This window comes from Urocampus carinirostris, chromosome 1 (assembly GCF_059441175.1).
Source record: "Urocampus carinirostris isolate Australia breed hairy pipefish chromosome 1, RoL_Ucar_1.0, whole genome shotgun sequence".
Classification (NCBI taxonomy): domain Eukaryota; kingdom Metazoa; phylum Chordata; class Actinopteri; order Syngnathiformes; family Syngnathidae; genus Urocampus; species Urocampus carinirostris.
The window spans coordinates 53882522-53891878 of record NC_142349.1 but is presented as its reverse complement, the minus strand read 5'-3'; the positions used below and the strand labels follow the sequence as shown (position 1 = coordinate 53891878).

Here is a 9357-nt window from a genome sequence, read left to right as displayed (position 1 = left end):
AAAAGGGGCTGCTCCGAGGCCAGAAAAAATACCAAAAAGTTTGCTGGAAGTAAAAAGCTTACAGCACCTGGTATTCCCAGGCGGTCTCCCATCCAAGTACTAACCAGGCCCGACTGCTTAGCTTCCGAGATCGGACGAGATCGGGCGTGTTCAGGGTAGTATGGCCGTAAGCGAGAGAAAAGCGTGAATTTTCAGTATTTATAATCAACACCGCGGAAGTTGCAACGCCACTGTTTGCCAAGAGGGGTAGCCATTTATAAAACAACAGGGGTTTAATATGTGTGTAATTCTTCATTTATTTGTTTTGCAAAAAGGTTGTGAAAGAATGCAAATCCGTCCAAAAGGGGCTGCTCCGAGGCCAGAAAAAATACCAAAAAGTTTGCTGGAAGTAAAAAGCTTACAGCACCTGGTATTCCCAGGCGGTCTCCCATCCAAGTACTAACCAGGCCCGACCCTGCTTAGCTTCCGAGATCGGACGAGATCGGGCGTGTTCAGGGTAGTATGGCCGTAAGCGAGAGAAGAGGGTGAATTTTCAGTATTTATAATCAACACCGCGGAAGTTGCAACCCCACTGTGTGCCAAGAGGGGTAGCAAATTATAAAACAACAGTGGTTTAATATGTGCGTAATTCTTCATTTATTTGTTTTGCAAAAAGGTTGTGAAAGAATGCAAATCCGTCCAAAAGGGGCTGCTCCGAGGCCAGAAAAAATACCAAAAAGTTTGCTGGAAGTAAAAAGCTTACAGCACCTGGTATTCCCAGGCGGTCTCCCATCCAAGTACTAACCAGGCCCGACCCTGCTTAGCTTCCGAGATCGGACGAGATCGGGCGTGTTCAGGGTAGTATGGCCGTAAGCGAAAGAAGAGGGTGGATTTTCAGTATTTATAATCAACACCGCGGAAGTTGCAACTCCACTGTGTGCCAAGAGGGGTAGCAAATTATAAAACAACAATGGTTTAATATGTTCGTATTTCTTCATTTATTTGTTTTGCAAAAAGGTTGTGAAAGAATGCAAATCCGTCCAAAAGGGGCTGCTCCGAGGCCAGAAAAAATACCAAAAAGTTTGCTGGAAGTAAAAAGCTTACAGCACCTGGTATTCCCAGGCGGTCTCCCATCCAAGTACTAACCAGGCCCGACCCTGCTTAGCTACCGAGATCGGACGAGGTCGGGCGTGTTCAGGGTAGTATGGCCGTAAGCGAGAGAAGAGGGTGAATTTTCAGTATTTATAATCAACACCGCGGAAGTTGCAACCCCACTGTTTGCCAAGAGGGGTAGCAAATTATAAAACAACAATGGTTTAATATGTTCGTATTTCTTCATTTATTTGTTTTGCAAAAAGGTTGTGAAAGAATGCAAATCCGTCCAAAAGGGGCTGCTCCGAGGCCAGAAAAAATACCAAAAAGTTTGCTGGAAGTAAAAATCTTACAGCACCTGGTATTCCCAGGCGGTCTCCCATCCAAGTACTAACCAGGCCCGACCCTGCTTAGCTTCCGAGATCGGACGAGATCGGGCGTGTTCAGTGTAGTATGGCCGTAAGCGAGAGAAGAGGGTGAATTTTCAGTATTTATAATCAACACCGCGGATGTTGCAACCCCACTGTTTGCCAAGAGGGGTAGCAAATTATAAAACAACAATGGTTTAATATGTTCGTATTTCTTCATTTATTTGTTTTGCAAAAAGGTTGTGAAAGAATGCAAATCCGTCCAAAAGGGGCTGCTCCGAGGCCAGAAAAAATACCAAAAAGTTTGCTGGAAGTAAAAAGCTTACAGCACCTGGTATTCCCAGGCGGTCTCCCATCCAAGTACTAACCAGGCCCGACCCTGCTTAGCTTCCGAGATCGGACGAGATCGGGCGTGTTCAGGGTAGTATGGCCGTAAGCGAAAGAAGAGGGTGGATTTTCAGTATTTATAATCAACACCGCGGAAGTTGCAACCCCACTGTTTGCCAAGAGGGGTAGCCATTTATAGAACAACAGGGGTTTAATATGTGCGTATTTCTTCATTTATTTGTTTTGCAAAAAGGTTGTGAAAGAATGCAAATCCGTCCAAAAGGGGCTGCTCCGAGGCCAGAAAAAATACCAAAAAGTTTGCTGGAAGTAAAAAGCTTACAGCACCTGGTATTCCCAGGCGGTCTCCCATCCAAGTACTAACCAGGCCCGACCCTGCTTAGCTTCCGAGATCGGACGAGATCGGGCGTGTTCAGGGTAGTATGGCCGTAAGCGAATGAGGTGAATTTTCAGTATTTATAATCAACACCGCGGAAGTTGCAACGCCACTGTTTGCCAAGAGGGGTAACAATTTATAAAACAACAGGGGTTTAATTTGTGTGTAATTCTTCATTTATTTGTTTTGCAAACAGGTTGTGAAAGAATGCAAATCCGTCCAAAAGGGGCTGCTCCGAGGCCAGAAAAAATACCAAAAAGTTTGCTGGAAGTAAAAAGCTTACAGCACCTGGTATTCCCAGGCGGTCTCCCATCCAAGTACTAACCAGGCCCGACCCTGCTTAGCTTCCGAGATCGGACGAGATCGGGAGTGTTCAGGGTAGTATGGCCGTAAGCGAAAGAATAAGGAGAATTTTCAGTATTTATAATCACACCACGGAAGTTGCAACGCCACTGTGTGCCAAGAGGGGTAGCCATTTATAAAACAATAGGGGTTTAATATGTGTGTAATTCTTCATTTATTTGTTTTGCAAAAAGGTTGTGAAAGAATGCAAATCCGTCCAAAAGGGGCTGCTCCGAGGCCAGAAAAAATACCAAAAAGCTTGCTGGAAGTAAAAAGCTTACAGCACCTGGTATTCCCAGGCGGTCTCCCATCCAAGTACTAACCAGGCCCGACCCTGCTTAGCTTCCGAGATCGGACGAGATCGGGCGTTTTCAGGGTAGTATGGCCGTAAGCGAAAGAAGAGGGTGAATTTTCAGTATTTATAATCAACACCGCGGAAGTTGCAACTCCACTGTTTGCCAAGAGGGGTAGCCATTTATAAAACAATAGGGGTTTAATATGTGTGTAATTCTTCATTTATTTGTTTTGCAAAAAGGTTGTGAAAGAATGCAAATCCGTCCAAAAGGGGCTGCTCCGAGGCCAGAAAAAATACCAAAAAGCTTGCTGGAAGTAAAAAGCTTACAGCACCTGGTATTCCCAGGCGGTCTCCCATCCAAGTACTAACCGGGCCCAACCCTGCTTAGCTTCCGAGATCGGACGAGATCGGGCGTGTTCAGGGTAGTATGGCCGTAAGCGAAAGAAGAGGGTGAATTTTCAGTATTTATAATCAACACCGCGGAAGTTGCAACTCCACTGTTTGCCAAGAGGGGTAGCAATTTATAGAACAACAGGGGTTTAATATGTGCGTAATTCTTCATTTATTTGTTTTGCAAACAGGTTGTGAAAGAATGCAAATCCGTCCAAAAGGGGCTGCTCCGAGGCCAGAAAAAATACCAAAAAGTTTGCTGGAAGTAAAAAGCTTACAGCACCTGGTATTCCCAGGCGGTCTCCCATCCAAGTACTAACCAGGCCCGACCCTGCTTAGCTTCCGAGATCAGACGAGATCGGGCGTGTTCAGGGTAGTATGGCCGTAAGCGAGAGAAGGGGGTGAATTTTCAGTATTTATAATCAACACCGCGGAAGTTGCAACTCCACTGTTTGCCAAGAGGGGTAGCCATTTATAGAACAACAGGGGTTTAATATGTGTAATTCTTCATTTATTTGTTTTGCAAACAGGTTGTGAAAGAATGCAAATCCGTCCAAAAGGGGCTGCTCCGAGGCCAGAAAAAATACCAAAAAGTTTGCTGGAAGTAAAAATCTTACAGCACCTGGTATTCCCAGGCGGTCTCCCATCCAAGTACTAACCAGGCCCGACCCTGCTTAGCTTCCGAGATCGGACGAGATCGGGCGTGTTCAGTGTAGTATGGCCGTAAGCGAGAGAAGAGGGTGAATTTTCAGTATTTATAATCAACACCGCGGATGTTGCAACCCCACTGTTTGCCAAGAGGGGTAGCAAATTATAAAACAACAATGGTTTAATATGTTCGTATTTCTTCATTTATTTGTTTTGCAAAAAGGTTGTGAAAGAATGCAAATCCGTCCAAAAGGGGCTGCTCCGAGGCCAGAAAAAATACCAAAAAGTTTGCTGGAAGTAAAAAGCTTACAGCACCTGGTATTCCCAGGCGGTCTCCCATCCAAGTACTAACCAGGCCCGACCCTGCTTAGCTTCCGAGATCGGACGAGATCGGGCGTGTTCAGGGTAGTATGGCCGTAAGCGAATGAGGTGAATTTTCAGTATTTATAATCAACACCGCGGAAGTTGCAACGCCACTGTTTGCCAAGAGGGGTAACAATTTATAAAACAACAGGGGTTTAATTTGTGTGTAATTCTTCATTTATTTGTTTTGCAAACAGGTTGTGAAAGAATGCAAATCCGTCCAAAAGGGGCTGCTCCGAGGCCAGAAAAAATACCAAAAAGTTTGCTGGAAGTAAAAAGCTTACAGCACCTGGTATTCCCAGGCGGTCTCCCATCCAAGTACTAACCAGGCCCGACCCTGCTTAGCTTCCGAGATCGGACGAGATCGGGCGTTTTCAGGGTAGTATGGCCGTAAGCGAAAGAAGAGGGTGAATTTTCAGTATTTATAATCAACACCGCGGAAGTTGCAACTCCACTGTTTGCCAAGAGGGGTAGCCATTTATAGAACAACAGGGGTTTAATATAATAATAATAATAATAATAATAATTTCCTTGTATTGTCATTCTGTGTAACAATGTACACAGAACGAAATGTCGATTGCATCTGACCCGATGCAGCCGCAGCCAAGAGAGGGCGCCGCCGACCACTTTTTAAGTCTTAGGAATGACTCGGCCGGGGCGCGAACCCCAACCTCCCAGTCTGTAATTCTTCATTTATTTGTTTTGCAAACAGGTTGTGAAAGAATGCAAATCCGTCCAAAAGGGGCTGCTCCGAGGCCAGAAAAAATACCAAAAAGTTTGCTGGAAGTAAAAAGCTTACAGCACCTGGTATTCCCAGGCGGTCTCCCATCCAAGTACTAACCAGGCCAGACCCTGCTTAGCTTCCGAGATCGGACGAGATCGGGCGTGTTCAGGGTAGTATGGCCGTAAGCGAAAAAAGAGGGTGAATTTTTAGTATTTATTATCAACACCGCGGAAGTTGCAACGCCACTGTTTGCCAAGAGGGGTAGCCATTTATAAAACAACAGGGGTTTAATATGTGCGTAATTCTTCATTTATTTGTTTTGCAAACAGGTTGTGAAAGAATGCAAATCCGTCCAAAAGGGGCTGCTCCGAGGCCAGAAAAAATACCAAAAAGTTTGCTGGAAGTAAAAAGCTTACAGCACCTGGTATTCCCAGGCGGTCTCCCATCCAAGTACTAACCAGGCCCGACTCTGCTTAGCTTCCGAGATCGGACGAGATCGAGCGTTTTCAGGGTAGTATGGCCGTAAGCGAAAGAAGAAGGTGGATTTTCAGTATTTATAATCAACACCGCGGAAGTTGCAACTCCACTGTGTGCCAAGAGGGGTAGCAAATTATAAAACAACAGTGGTTTAATATGTGTGTAATTCTTCATTTATTTGTTTTGCAAAAAGGTTGTGAAAGAATGCAAATCCGTCCAAAAGGGGCTGCTCCGAGGCCAGAAAAAATACCAAAAAGCTTGCTGGAAGTAAAAAGCTTACAGCACCTGGTATTCCCAGGCGGTCTCCCATCCAAGTACTAACCAGGCCCGACCCTGCTTAGCTTCCGAGATCGGACGAGATCGGGCGTGTTCAGGGTAGTATGGCCGTAAGCGAAAGAAGAGGGTGAATTTTCAGTATTTATAATCAACACCGCGGAAGTTGCAACTCCACTGTTTGCCAAGAGGGGTAGCCATTTATAGAACAACAGGGGTTTAATATGTGCGTAATTCTTCATTTATTTGTTTTGCAAACAGGTTGTGAAAGAATGCAAATCCGTCCAAAAGGGGCTGCTCCGAGGCCAGAAAAAATACCAAAAAGTTTGCTGGAAGTAAAAAGCTTACAGCACCTGGTATTCCCAGGCGGTCTCCCATCCAAGTACTAACCAGGCCCGACCCTGCTTGCTTCCGAGATCGGACGAGATCGGGCGTGTTCAGGGTAGTATGGCCGTAAGCGAAAGAAGAGGGTGGATTTTCAGTATTTATAATAAACACCGCGGAAGTTGCAACTCCACTGTGTGCCAAGAGGGGTAGCAAATTATAAAACAACAATGGTTTAATATGTTCGTATTTCTTCATTTATTTGTTTTGCAAAAAGGTTGTGAAAGAATGCAAATCCGTCCAAAAGGGGCTGCTCCGAGGCCAGAAAAAATACCAAAAAGTTTGCTGGAAGTAAAAAGCTTACAGCACCTGGTATTCCCAGGCGGTCTCCCATCCAAGTACTAACCAGGCCCGACCCTGCTTAGCTTCCGAGATCGGACGAGATCGGGCGTGTTCAGGGTAGTATGGCCGTAAGCGAGAGAAGAGGGTGAATTTTCAGTATTTATAATCAACACCGCGGAAGTTGCAACCCCACTGTTTGCCAAGAGGGGTAGCAAATTATAAAACAACAATGGTTTAATATGTTCGTATTTCTTCATTTATTTGTTTTGCAAAAAGGTTGTGAAAGAATGCAAATCCGTCCAAAAGGGGCTGCTCCGAGGCCAGAAAAAATACCAAAAAGTTTGCTGGAAGTAAAAAGCTTACAGCACCTGGTATTCCCAGGCGGTCTCCCATCCAAGTACTAACCAGGCCCGACCCTGCTTAGCTTCCGAGATCGGACGAGATCGGGCGTGTTCAGGGTAGTATGGCCGTAAGCGAAAGAAGAGGGTGGATTTTCAGTATTTATAATCAACACCGCGGAAGTTGCAACTCCACTGTGTGCCAAGAGGGGTAGCAAATTATAAAACAACAGTGGTTTAATATGTGCGTAATTCTTCATTTATTTGTTTTGCAAAAAGGTTGTGAAAGAATGCAAATCCGCCCAAAAGGGGCTGCTCCGAGGCCAGAAAAAATACCAAAAAGTTTGCTGGAAGTAAAAAGCTTACAGCACCTGGTATTCCCAGGCGGTCTCCCATCCAAGTACTAACCAGGCCCGACCCTGCTTAGCTTCCGAGATCGGACGAGATCGGGCGTGTTCAGGGTAGTATGGCCGTAAGCGAAAGAAGAGGGTGAATTTTCAGTATTTATAATCAACACCGCGGAAGTTGCAACCCCACTGTTTGCCAAGAGGGGTAGCCATTTATAGAACAACAGGGGTTTAATATGTGCGTATTTCTTCATTTATTTGTTTTGCAAAAAGGTTGTGAAAGAATGCAAATCCGTCCAAAAGGGGCTGCTCCGAGGCCAGAAAAAATACCAAAAAGTTTGCTGGAAGTAAAAAGCTTACAGCACCTGGTATTCCCAGGCGGTCTCCCATCCAAGTACTAACCAGGCCCGACCCTGCTTAGCTTCCGAGATCGGACGAGATCGGGCGTGTTCAGGGTAGTATGGCCGTAAGCGAAAGAAGAGGGTGGATTTTCAGTATTTATAATCAACACCGCGGAAGTTGCAACTCCACTGTGTGCCAAGAGGGGTAGCAAATTATAAAACAACAGTGGTTTAATATGTGCGTAATTCTTCATTTATTTGTTTTGCAAAAAGGTTGTGAAAGAATGCAAATCCGCCCAAAAGGGGCTGCTCCGAGGCCAGAAAAAATACCAAAAAGTTTGCTGGAAGTAAAAAGCTTACAGCACCTGGTATTCCCAGGCGGTCTCCCATCCAAGTACTAACCAGGCCCGACCCTGCTTAGCTTCCGAGATCGGACGAGATCGGGCGTGTTCAGGGTAGTATGGCCGTAAGCGAAAGAAGAGGGTGAATTTTCAGTATTTATAATCAACACCGCGGAAGTTGCAACCCCACTGTTTGCCAAGAGGGGTAGCCATTTATAGAACAACAGGGGTTTAATATGTGCGTATTTCTTCATTTATTTGTTTTGCAAAAAGGTTGTGAAAGAATGCAAATCCGTCCAAAAGGGGCTGCTCCGAGGCCAGAAAAAATACCAAAAAGTTTGCTGGAAGTAAAAAGCTTACAGCACCTGGTATTCCCAGGCGGTCTCCCATCCAAGTACTAACCAGGCCCGACCCTGCTTAGCTTCCGAGATCGGACGAGATCGGGCGTGTTCAGGGTAGTATGGCCGTAAGCGAAGGAGGTGAATTTTCAGTATTTATAATCAACACCGCGGAAGTTGCAACGCCACTGTTTGCCAAGAGGGGTAACAATTTATAAAACAACAGGGGTTTAATTTGTGTGTAATTCTTCATTTATTTGTTTTGCAAACAGGTTGTGAAAGAATGCAAATCCGTCCAAAAGGGGCTGCTCCGAGGCCAGAAAAAATACCAAAAAGTTTGCTGGAAGTAAAAAGCTTACAGCACCTGGTATTCCCAGGCGGTCTCCCATTCAAGTACTAACCAGGCCCGACCCTGCTTAGCTTCCGAGATCGGACGAGATCGGGCGTGTTCAGGGTAGTATGGCCGTAAGCGAGAGAAGGGGGTGAATTTTCAGTATTTATAATCAACACCGCGGAAGTTGCAACCCCACTGTTTGCCAAGAGGGGTAGCAAATTATAAAACAACAATGGTTTAATATGTTCGTATTTCTTCATTTATTTGTTTTGCAAAAAGGTTGTGAAAGAATGCAAATCCGTCCAAAAGGGGCTGCTCCGAGGCCAGAAAAAATACCAAAAAGTTTGCTGGAAGTAAAACGCTTACAGCACCGGGTATTCCCAGGCGGTCTCCCATCCAAGTACTAACCAGGCCCGACCCTGCTTAGCTTCCGAGATCGGACGAGATCGGGCGTGTTCAGGGTAGTATGGCCGTAAGCGAAAGAAGAGGGTGAATTTTCAGTATTTATAATCAACACCGCGGAAGTTGCAACGCCACTGTTTGCCAAGAGGGGTAGCCATTTATAAAACAACAGGGGTTTAATATGTGTGTAATTCTTCATTTATTTGTTTTGCAAACAGGTTATGAAAGAATGCAAATCCGTCCAAAAGGGGCTGCTCCGAGGCCAGAAAAAATACCAAAAAGTTTGCTGGAAGTAAAAAGCTTACAGCACCTGGTATTCCCAGGCGGTCTCCCATCCAAGTACTAACCAGGCCCGACCCTGCTTAGCTTCCGAGATCGGACGAGATCGGGCGTGTTCAGGGTAGTATGGCCGTAAGCGAGAGAAGAGGGTGAATTTTCAGTATTTATAATCAACACCGCGGAAGTTGCAACCCCACTGTTTGCCAAGAGGGGTAGCAAATTATAAAACAACAGTGGTTTAATATGTGCGTAATTCTTCATTTATTTGTTTTGCAAACAGGTTGTGAAAGAATGCAAAT

The 9357-nt window shown here is 45.3% G+C and overlaps 27 non-coding genes across 27 annotated transcripts; all 27 read right to left on the bottom strand.

The window, feature by feature from the left end:
- Nucleotides 1-55: 55 nt before the first annotated feature.
- Nucleotides 56-172, bottom strand: LOC148376221 (5S ribosomal RNA). The gene has a single exon (XR_015848155.1). It is a non-coding gene; the product is annotated as a 5S ribosomal RNA (ribosomal RNA).
- Nucleotides 173-394: 222 nt separating this feature from the next.
- LOC148376220 (5S ribosomal RNA) lies at nucleotides 395-513 on the bottom strand. Its single transcript, XR_015849345.1, has one exon. It is a non-coding gene; the product is annotated as a 5S ribosomal RNA (ribosomal RNA).
- Nucleotides 514-735: 222 nt separating this feature from the next.
- Nucleotides 736-854, bottom strand: LOC148376219 (5S ribosomal RNA). Its single transcript, XR_015849344.1, has one exon. It is a non-coding gene; the product is annotated as a 5S ribosomal RNA (ribosomal RNA).
- Nucleotides 855-1076: 222 nt separating this feature from the next.
- LOC148376218 (5S ribosomal RNA) lies at nucleotides 1077-1195 on the bottom strand. Its single transcript, XR_015847802.1, has one exon. It is a non-coding gene; the product is annotated as a 5S ribosomal RNA (ribosomal RNA).
- A 222-nt stretch (nucleotides 1196-1417) lies between these two features.
- LOC148376217 (5S ribosomal RNA) lies at nucleotides 1418-1536 on the bottom strand. Its single transcript, XR_015847916.1, has one exon. It is a non-coding gene; the product is annotated as a 5S ribosomal RNA (ribosomal RNA).
- Nucleotides 1537-1758: 222 nt separating this feature from the next.
- Nucleotides 1759-1877, bottom strand: LOC148376216 (5S ribosomal RNA). The gene has a single exon (XR_015849343.1). It is a non-coding gene; the product is annotated as a 5S ribosomal RNA (ribosomal RNA).
- Nucleotides 1878-2099: 222 nt separating this feature from the next.
- LOC148376215 (5S ribosomal RNA) lies at nucleotides 2100-2218 on the bottom strand. The gene has a single exon (XR_015849342.1). It is a non-coding gene; the product is annotated as a 5S ribosomal RNA (ribosomal RNA).
- Nucleotides 2219-2436: 218 nt separating this feature from the next.
- On the bottom strand, nucleotides 2437-2555 carry LOC148376214 (5S ribosomal RNA). The gene has a single exon (XR_015849400.1). It is a non-coding gene; the product is annotated as a 5S ribosomal RNA (ribosomal RNA).
- Nucleotides 2556-2776: 221 nt separating this feature from the next.
- On the bottom strand, nucleotides 2777-2895 carry LOC148376213 (5S ribosomal RNA). The gene has a single exon (XR_015847709.1). It is a non-coding gene; the product is annotated as a 5S ribosomal RNA (ribosomal RNA).
- Nucleotides 2896-3117: 222 nt separating this feature from the next.
- LOC148376212 (5S ribosomal RNA) lies at nucleotides 3118-3236 on the bottom strand. The gene has a single exon (XR_015849357.1). It is a non-coding gene; the product is annotated as a 5S ribosomal RNA (ribosomal RNA).
- Nucleotides 3237-3458: 222 nt separating this feature from the next.
- Nucleotides 3459-3577, bottom strand: LOC148376211 (5S ribosomal RNA). The gene has a single exon (XR_015847288.1). It is a non-coding gene; the product is annotated as a 5S ribosomal RNA (ribosomal RNA).
- Nucleotides 3578-3797: 220 nt separating this feature from the next.
- Nucleotides 3798-3916, bottom strand: LOC148376210 (5S ribosomal RNA). The gene has a single exon (XR_015847915.1). It is a non-coding gene; the product is annotated as a 5S ribosomal RNA (ribosomal RNA).
- Nucleotides 3917-4138: 222 nt separating this feature from the next.
- LOC148376209 (5S ribosomal RNA) lies at nucleotides 4139-4257 on the bottom strand. The gene has a single exon (XR_015849341.1). It is a non-coding gene; the product is annotated as a 5S ribosomal RNA (ribosomal RNA).
- A 218-nt stretch (nucleotides 4258-4475) lies between these two features.
- LOC148376208 (5S ribosomal RNA) lies at nucleotides 4476-4594 on the bottom strand. Its single transcript, XR_015847690.1, has one exon. It is a non-coding gene; the product is annotated as a 5S ribosomal RNA (ribosomal RNA).
- A 396-nt stretch (nucleotides 4595-4990) lies between these two features.
- On the bottom strand, nucleotides 4991-5109 carry LOC148376207 (5S ribosomal RNA). The gene has a single exon (XR_015847403.1). It is a non-coding gene; the product is annotated as a 5S ribosomal RNA (ribosomal RNA).
- Nucleotides 5110-5331: 222 nt separating this feature from the next.
- Nucleotides 5332-5450, bottom strand: LOC148376206 (5S ribosomal RNA). The gene has a single exon (XR_015847822.1). It is a non-coding gene; the product is annotated as a 5S ribosomal RNA (ribosomal RNA).
- A 222-nt stretch (nucleotides 5451-5672) lies between these two features.
- On the bottom strand, nucleotides 5673-5791 carry LOC148376205 (5S ribosomal RNA). The gene has a single exon (XR_015849340.1). It is a non-coding gene; the product is annotated as a 5S ribosomal RNA (ribosomal RNA).
- Nucleotides 5792-6013: 222 nt separating this feature from the next.
- LOC148376204 (5S ribosomal RNA) lies at nucleotides 6014-6131 on the bottom strand. The gene has a single exon (XR_015848012.1). It is a non-coding gene; the product is annotated as a 5S ribosomal RNA (ribosomal RNA).
- Nucleotides 6132-6353: 222 nt separating this feature from the next.
- LOC148376203 (5S ribosomal RNA) lies at nucleotides 6354-6472 on the bottom strand. Its single transcript, XR_015849339.1, has one exon. It is a non-coding gene; the product is annotated as a 5S ribosomal RNA (ribosomal RNA).
- Nucleotides 6473-6694: 222 nt separating this feature from the next.
- LOC148376202 (5S ribosomal RNA) lies at nucleotides 6695-6813 on the bottom strand. Its single transcript, XR_015849338.1, has one exon. It is a non-coding gene; the product is annotated as a 5S ribosomal RNA (ribosomal RNA).
- Nucleotides 6814-7035: 222 nt separating this feature from the next.
- On the bottom strand, nucleotides 7036-7154 carry LOC148376201 (5S ribosomal RNA). Its single transcript, XR_015849337.1, has one exon. It is a non-coding gene; the product is annotated as a 5S ribosomal RNA (ribosomal RNA).
- Nucleotides 7155-7376: 222 nt separating this feature from the next.
- On the bottom strand, nucleotides 7377-7495 carry LOC148376200 (5S ribosomal RNA). Its single transcript, XR_015849336.1, has one exon. It is a non-coding gene; the product is annotated as a 5S ribosomal RNA (ribosomal RNA).
- Nucleotides 7496-7717: 222 nt separating this feature from the next.
- On the bottom strand, nucleotides 7718-7836 carry LOC148376199 (5S ribosomal RNA). The gene has a single exon (XR_015849335.1). It is a non-coding gene; the product is annotated as a 5S ribosomal RNA (ribosomal RNA).
- Nucleotides 7837-8058: 222 nt separating this feature from the next.
- On the bottom strand, nucleotides 8059-8177 carry LOC148376198 (5S ribosomal RNA). The gene has a single exon (XR_015849334.1). It is a non-coding gene; the product is annotated as a 5S ribosomal RNA (ribosomal RNA).
- Nucleotides 8178-8395: 218 nt separating this feature from the next.
- LOC148376197 (5S ribosomal RNA) lies at nucleotides 8396-8514 on the bottom strand. The gene has a single exon (XR_015847301.1). It is a non-coding gene; the product is annotated as a 5S ribosomal RNA (ribosomal RNA).
- A 222-nt stretch (nucleotides 8515-8736) lies between these two features.
- On the bottom strand, nucleotides 8737-8855 carry LOC148376196 (5S ribosomal RNA). Its single transcript, XR_015847455.1, has one exon. It is a non-coding gene; the product is annotated as a 5S ribosomal RNA (ribosomal RNA).
- A 222-nt stretch (nucleotides 8856-9077) lies between these two features.
- Nucleotides 9078-9196, bottom strand: LOC148376195 (5S ribosomal RNA). The gene has a single exon (XR_015849333.1). It is a non-coding gene; the product is annotated as a 5S ribosomal RNA (ribosomal RNA).
- Between the last annotated feature and the right edge of the window lie 161 nt (nucleotides 9197-9357).